The sequence below is a fragment of the Lycium ferocissimum genome, chromosome 9 (genome assembly GCF_029784015.1).
Source record: "Lycium ferocissimum isolate CSIRO_LF1 chromosome 9, AGI_CSIRO_Lferr_CH_V1, whole genome shotgun sequence".
NCBI classification, from domain to species: domain Eukaryota; kingdom Viridiplantae; phylum Streptophyta; class Magnoliopsida; order Solanales; family Solanaceae; genus Lycium; species Lycium ferocissimum.
Window position 1 is genome coordinate 52,988,578 of NC_081350.1, and position 8,820 is coordinate 52,997,397.

Genomic DNA, 8,820 nt, shown 5'->3' on the forward strand with positions numbered 1-8,820 from the left:
TTGATCACTAAATATCGTTCATTTCCTTTGTTTATCACTAAATATGGGTGAATCAAGTAGTTCACATCAATTCACTCTAATGATCACTCGATTTAGTGCATACTGACTTAGTAGATCATATTTCCTGACTCAAAATACATCAAACTGACTAAGTATTATATATTGATCACTAAATATCGTTGATTTCCTTTGTTTATCACTAAATATGAGTGAATCAAGTAGTTCACATCAATTCACTCTAATGGTCAGTTGATTTAATGCATACTGACTTAGTAGATTATCTTTCCTGACTCAAGATACATCAAACTGATTAAGTATTATACATTGATCACTAAATATCGTTGATTTCCTTTGTTTATCACTAAATATGGGTGAATCAAGTAGTTCATATCAATTCACTCTAATGATCACTCGATTTAGTGCATACTGACTTAGTAGATCATCTTTCCTGACTCAAAATACATCAAATTGATTAAGTATTATACATTGATCACTAAATATTGTTAATTTCCTTTGTTTATCACTAAATATGGGTGAATCAAGTAATTCACAATGCATATTGACTTAGTAGATCATCTTTTCTGACTCAAATTAGCATCAAATTGATTAAGTATTATATATTGATCACTGAATATCATTGATTTCATTTGTTTATCACTAAATATGGGTGAATCAAGTAGTTCACATCAATTCACTCTAATGATAATTGAATTTAGTGCATACTAACTTAGTAGATTATCTTTCCTGACTCAGAATACCATCAAATTGATTAAGTATTATATATTGATCACTATATATCATTAATTTCCTTTGTTTATCACTAACTATTATTGATTCCCTTTGTTGATCACTAAATATGGGTGAATCAAGTAGTATATCTGTTGCAGTAACTGTAGTATCTGTTGCTGCAAGTGACATAGTTGTTGAACAAGTCCTTACTCTTGTTGGATAAACACAACGAGTTACCCAGTTTCTGTAACAGGTCACTCCACTTGTTGAAAAAACCCCAACATATAACTTAGTTGCTGCAACAAGGCCTGTCAGTTGTTGCAACAGATTGCTTAGTTGTTGAAAATCTTTTAGCAGTTGGATAAAACCCAATGAGATACTAGTTGCTGCAACAAGTCTTGTTACTTGTTTGATAAAACACAACAAGTTACAGAGCTGTTGCAACAGATTCATTACTTGTTGGAAACTGTTCAACAATTTATTAACAAGAATACATACATTTGTGATTGAACACGATCAACATATTATATAAACCAAGTTCACAAACACCAAAAGTATAAATACCATTCTAAAAAAGAACAACATTATAATGTCATAAAGTTTCAACAAATAACTATTATTAAAACACAGTGCAATTAACGACCGTGGAGCATTTCGGCTTGGACATGTTATTTTTTTGTGCCAGCTGTTTTGCATAAGGAGCATTTGTTTTTCCTCGTTCGCAATGATTCTCCGATTCCACACCTCCTCTTTGTCCTCCTTCTTCGAGGTTTGCTAGGATCAACATATGGAGGAGGTATCTCTCTCTCTAATTCAAAACTTTTTTTTTAAGATTTTTTTTGGGGGTGGGTGGTGCAAAAAACCAAAAACAAAAATTTTTCAGAACTTTTTTTTTTAAAACAATTTTTTTTTTGGGTGGGTGGGTGAAGTAAGAAACCAAAGAAAAAAATTCCTTTTCAATATTTTTTTTTGCTGTGGGGGTGGAGGAGGGGGATGGTGCAAAAAATCAAAAACAAAAACTTTTCAAAACTTTTTTAAAAAAATAAATTTTTTTTAGGAGGTAGGGGTGGGCGGAGGGAATGGGGTGAGAGTGGTGCAAAAAACCAAAAAAAAAAAAAAATTGTAAAAATCTTTTTTTAAAAAATATTTTTTTTTTGGGGGGAGGGGGGGGGGGTGGGGGGCAAGGGAGAGGGCGTGGTGGGGGTGGTGCAAAAAATCAAAAATAAAAACTTTTCAAAACTTTTTTTTTGAGAGGGCGGGGGTGGTGCAAAAAAACAAAAAAAACTTTTCAAAATCTTTTTTAATGAAACCTTTTTTAGTGGGGGTGGAGGGCAAGGGCAGGGGGCGGGGTGGGGGCAGGGGGCAGGGAGGGGGTGGGGGCAAAATGTTAAAAATAAAGCTGAGGGTCAAAGTGTCAAAAATGAAACTGTTGGGCAAGCTCAAAACCCCTTAATCACTAATAAAAAATCATCACCGTTACTCAATAATTAAAACTTGAGTCATCTCCTCTCAATTTTAAAACTTAAAGGTCACCTACAATTAAATGCCCTAAGTATCTCCTTCCCTATGTCCATTTGAATCAACAAAATGTTTTCAGCCTTGACAAAGGCGTCTGTAACGACCAACTTTGTAGGTCATTCTGTATACATTCCCGCCAAAGATACATCGGCTTCACACTCGCAATCTGGAGCCCACATGCTACTAGGAAGGATCTGCAAAAAAAGAACAAAATTACTACAAATTACATAACATTGCGGTAAAAAAAAAAAAAAAAAAAAAAAAGTTAGATACAAAACGTACAAAATCATCAGTTTGAACATATGATTTCGTCAGTTTTTTTTCTTTCAAAATAGTCCATTGGATTCATTTTCAATAGTTTTTGAATTGCAAGAATTTTCAATCTAAAATGTTTAGATGATAAAAATTGTTATTCATGAGAATAACAAAAGGGTCTTACTTATAATCTTGAGTTGTAGTTTCAGTCAAATACATTAATTAAGGTGAAATGAATGTCTTTGTGACTATCTGGTTATTGAAATTAATACATTTTTTGACCATTCAAAACTGTCATAAAGTTATATCCCAAAAGCATAATTCTATATCCCAAAATGTTTTGCCTTAAGGCATAATTATTCCAAGTTGGTCAAAAATTTATATCCCAAAGTTAATCAAGTTCAGCCTTATGGCCTAATTTATGTTCCGAAGTTAGTCAATTTCTGCCTTAAGGCCTAATTTTATGTTCCGAAGTTTGTAAACAATTTATATCCCAAAGTTAGTGAAGTTCTGCCTTAAGGCCTAAGTTTATGTGCCAAATTTATTCAACTTATGCCTTAAGGTAGAACTTTGAATACAATAATCATATTAGAGAAACTTGTGGATTGATCATAACAAAAATACACTAATCATATTAGAAAAACTAAAATCAGTACAACAAATTGCTATAAAAGCCAAAATTACCTAAAAAAACAACATTTAAAGAAAAAAAAAAAACAACACCTAATCACTCTCATGAAACTCGTCAACTTGTCTGAGATAAGATGAAAGTGATATGGATTCAACTGAAGAGGAGTCATCGGATATGATAATAGGATTCTCAGGGAAAACACCCCTAAGGTCCATGACAGCAGCCTTCAGTACATTGAATTCATCATCCAACTCCTTTTGTTTTATTTTAATTTTATCCATTAAATTAAGAATATTTTATAAAAGTGTTTTGAGCTTGGCATTATCAACCATAGAAGAATGACTGGAGGAATCAAAGTGCCTCATCATCTTGTCAAATGCGGTATCAGTTCCATATTTCATATGTTCTCTATTCAGACTTCTTTGGAAACAACCATCAGACAAAAATTTTGGTCTCATAGTTTTCCAATCAGATCTTATCAATTGCCATTTGTGCATAAGAGTTTCAACTACCCTAAATTAGGGTAGTTGAGTAGTTACAAGTTCATTCAATATAGGTAGAAAATTGAAGTCTACTGTCAAAAAGATAGTTGGCCAGCATAAGCATTGAAAACCATATTTTATAGTATACACTTTTAAAAAGAAAAATTTTGCAAACTCTGCCAGGAGGCAGACCTTGAGGTCAAAAAGAGCACAAACCCTGCCTGAAGAGGCAGAGTTTGAGATCCATAAACCAAAACAAAAAAAACAAAAAAAAAGTACACAAGTGTTGACCCAAAAGAAAATTATGCCAGGGAAGGCAGAACTTCAAATTACAGAGAGAACAAAAATTATGATGGAAGAGGCAAAACTTTGAATTTCATAACCAAAATAAAAAAGTACACAAGTGATTACAGTTTCCTACAACAAATTTTACACAGAGAAAATATAAAATTACAAACTCTGTCGGGAAAGGCAGACCTTCAAGTCAAAGAGAGCACAAACTCTGCCAGGAGAGGCAGAGTTTGAGATTCATAAAACCAAAACAAAAAAACTCACAAGTGTTGACCCAAAGAAAATTATGCCAAGTGAGGCATAACTTCACATTACAAAGAGAACGAAATTATGTTGGAACAAATAAACTTTGAATTTCATAACCAAAACCAAAAAAGGAAAATTATCCCAAAACAAAAAAATTGATTACAGTTTCCTAGAACAAAAATAAAACTAAATCTTTTGTTTCTTGCTACGGTTATTTTCTTTTTCTTCCCAAAAGTACACTTCATGTCATTGTGCTCATGGTAATCATGTCCCACAGCTTCGGGAGGAGTCTGATAACCATCATCCAATTGGATTTTCCATGACAAAACAGATTTATTGACCACTTCTTCATGTAATCCATCACATCGGAGGTATTTCAATCATTTGGATTTTTGCCACTGATGAGCATATCAGCAAACTTAATGACATGACATATCTCCCACAATTGAAAGTTCTGAAAGTCCTAACACAAAGTAGCTTTAGGACAAAGAGAAAAGTCTAACAAACAATAAAAGTCATCAAAAGAAATCAAAAAAAGGTCAAAAAAGCAAGGAAGGTACATACAAGCCTTACATTGGACATTGAGCCCAAGTATATGTCAAATCACTGAAATCAGCATATGATCGCATGTATTGGCCAAAATCAAAAGCTTCCAGCAATTTGGGGAGCATAGCACAGTAGCACTCTACATGCTCAACCAATGTTTGATTGTCTTGACTATCATTAAGTGAGTCATGGATTTCAAGTCTACACTCATTTAGATGAAAAACAGCAAAAACATAATGATGGATTGCTTCACAAATTTCAATGCTTGGGCGTATTGGAATTAATATTCTCCCAGGACACACACTTGTCTTTTTTACCATACAACCAATCAACAAGGAAGAAGACTTTTCTAGTTACTTCTGTAGTTTGAAGCCAGCCGAAAGAACTTTTATCTATAAGACCACGGTATGCCTTCATTTCAAATTTGAATATGTTATCAAACGTTATAGTTGTGTATGCGTACTTAATGACATTATCATATGGGGGATGATACATCATCTTCTTCCCCAAATAACACATCATCACATTCATATGCTGCAATAAGTAAAAAACTAAAGGATAAAAAGTCAACTCAGGGGTAAAGAATTAAAAAAAGAAAAGAATAAGTAACAGAAAAGAACATTCCATCACAAACCTCATCATCAAGCGCATACACGCCATGGTATATTTCTAGGAAAAACATCCTCTTTCTAGGAAAAAAATCGGCCAATTGAAGCTTTTCAGTAATTATGTTCACTTCAGGGGGTAGAATTGTTCATCCTTTTCCCTGATTAAAAAAGAAATTAATAATAACAATCATAAGAAACCTGTTTTGTGAAAAAATAAGAAACACGAAACACACAAAAGTTCTGCCTTAAGGCCTAACTTGACTACCTTTGGAATATAAAGTTCTGCCTTAAGGCCTAACTTGACTACCTTTGGAATCAAAAGTTCTACCTTAAGGCAGAAGTTGAAAAACTTTGAGCCTATATATGATTATCTAACCTATGCCTTAAGGCATAAATCTACGCACAGAACTAAAAACTTACCAGTAGGAACAAATTTCCAAGCTAGAGCATTTTTTGGATTTACGAATTTTTTCCAACTGTTCACTGATTTTTTGACTGAATCATAATGGAATAGGAAAATTTGTCTATAGCCATCGATTCAGTCGCTTGTGTCCTTGCGACGACCACGAGAGATTATTATAATCAGACTGGAGCATCCACCCAGTGCAGGGGTATCGGTTATTACCCTCTTTTTTCTTTAACCTATTGTCTTTAATAAAGAGAGTACATTCTCTTTTCGATGTGATTGTCAGACAACAGCAGGGGTTTGAACCTTAGAAGCCAATTGCATGGTAAGAGAACCCAGATCCATAATATCTTCCAATTCAATATTTGGATAATCACTCTCACTAGGTTTTGAAGTAACAATCTCTTCATCACAATGAAAAGACTCCGTGGGAGTAGCCTCTAAGTCTGCATCACATGGGCCTAACTTGAAAAGGATCAGTGACTTTTCACCACCCTCATTAGACTGTTCAGTAGGCACATTCACTGATTTATCTTCAACCATTGAAGGCTCAAAATTTTAAAGCACATCACCTGTGATTTGATCTTCAACGGATTCAGGTGCATGATCCGAAACCAATGGATCACCCTCTTCTTTTATTATCCGAAACCAATGGATCACCCTCTTCTTTTATTTTATCTCCAACAAAAAGAGATTCAGTTTGTTTAGATGCCATTATCGTATCAGCTGGCGCACCACCTGTGATTTGAACTTCGACGGATTCAGGTGCATCATCTGAAACCAATGGATCACCCTCTTCTGTTATTTTATCTCGAACAGGAGATTCAATTTGTTCAGATGTCATTGCCGTATCAGCTGGCACACTAGCTTCTCTCATTCTATCTCGAAGAGGAGATTCAATTTCTTCAGATGTCGTTGCCATATCAGCTTGCACACTAGCTACTCTTATTCTATCTCCAACACGAGATCCATTTTATTCTGATGCTATTATCGTATCAGCTGGCACACTAGCTACTGTTATTCTATTTCCAACAGGAGATCCAATTTCTTTCGGTGCCATTGCCGTATCAAAAGGCAGGCTAGTTGATTGAGGAAGATCGGACTAACCCTCCTCTGTTATTCCACCTTCAACAAGAGAGTGAACTTCATCAGATGCTTGTTCAGTATCATATTCCTTGGTAATTAACCCCTGTTTTAGGAGAATAAACTTCTTCATTCTGCGCCTGTGCGTCGGAACGAGGAGGAGAGGGAAAATGGTATGTCTTGGGCAAACGTTTTCTCCTATATACAATAACACTAGTAGCTGCACTTTGAGAACCCACATGAGTTTGTTCGATTTATGTTCAGTATGAATACGGGGAAGATCATCCAAATTAGCTCCATGAATGATTAGTTCAGTAGAAATCGATTGCAAACCTTCCAAGTCAACTTGTTGCCTACCCTCAGCAGCATCTCCTGTGCCATCCACAAGACCAGTATCACCAAAAACTAGAACAAATGACTGTTCAAAACCAGCAGTCTCTCGAACCTTATCAGATCGCGATGATCTTCTTTGTCGCCCAAAAGACAATCCCTCAATATTTTTACGAGAACCGCCTCGTTTATTTCTCTTTTGGATAATGAAACGTTGTGTGACAGGTGTTTCTTCCCTATCTCTACACTCTTCGATAGGTAAGGATACTATTAAATGATCAAAATGTTCAGAAACATCATCATCACCAGCCGTGCTTCCCGATTGAAAATTTAAACCTGATTTTTGAAGAGCAGCAACTAGTTGATCCATACGTTGCTTCTCCTTCTTCTGATTATCCAAAATCTTGTCCAATTTTCTATCACAAACTTTATCCAAAAATTGTACAAAAAAGCAAATAGAGGAAAGTTTTAAAAAATAAAAAACTTAAAAAGAGAAAAACTTATGCCTATAGAGGCAGAGTTTCAATTTCAGAAGTTAACTAGAACTGTACAAGTGTTACACAAAAAAGTGATGCTTGTAAAGGCAGAGTTTCAAATTCACAAGTTAACAAAATTTATGCCTTTACAGGCAGAGTCTCAAATTCTACACAAAAATAGAATTCAAAAGAAAATATAACAATAACTTAAAAAAAAAAAACACGAAATACGTACCTCAACACAATGCTCTAGAGAATAGCTTTGTTTGACATTTTTATCAACATTCTCATGGCCTCGATCAATCACTCCTGTATCTCGCTATTAAAAAAAAAAAAAAGACAACAATAAAATAAGAACCACGACAAACATAAAACCAATTGAATAGGAAAAACTCAGTAAAATATGACAAAAACAAAATTAAAGAACCATTACCTTTTTACATAGTACTGTTCATCGACAAGCAAATTCTTTATAGTATCTGTAACGACCCATTTGGTCGTTATAGTCTTTTCGAGATTTTCTCCCTTTCCCGAACATTGATTAGCCCACTTTTGACCTGAGGGAACAATTGGCATGCTTCTCGAGGTGTATAGACCGGATTGGGGTAACTTTTTTGATATATAAGCTTAAAGTGAAAAAGAATTGACCCAAAGTTGACTTTTGGGTGAACGGTTCTTTTTCGAAAATCCGTCAATTTCAAGAGGTCCGGATGGTCATTTAGAACTTGTGTGTATATCTGATTCGGTACCCACTTCACTCGGATGCATTTTGGGACTTGGGTTGGGAAATTAGAATTAAGGTATTGGGGGTTGACTCGGTCAACGAGGCCTCCGTTGGGAATTTCAAGGCCACGAGCGCGTTCGTAATGTGTTTTTATGTGTGTCTATATGTGTGGTATGTGAGCAGATGGCCCCGAAAATTAGTTGAAAAATCAGATTGAATTGTGAAATTGGGTGGATTTTCTGGTGTCTAGTGCCCGCTTTGGCGATAACAACACCGCGGCAACGGTACTGCTGGAGCGGTCACCCTGCTGCTAGAGCGGTCTAAGCCATTTGGGCTTGACCGCTGGAGCAACTCGCTGGGGCGGTCCCAGCATCGCCAAAGCAGGTGATGGGCAGTGAGTGTTATTAATGAAGTGTTAAAAGCCTTTAGTCCCTCATTTAATACCATTACGAAATAGAACTCTTGGGATATGTTCTTGGAGACTTTTAGTGAAGA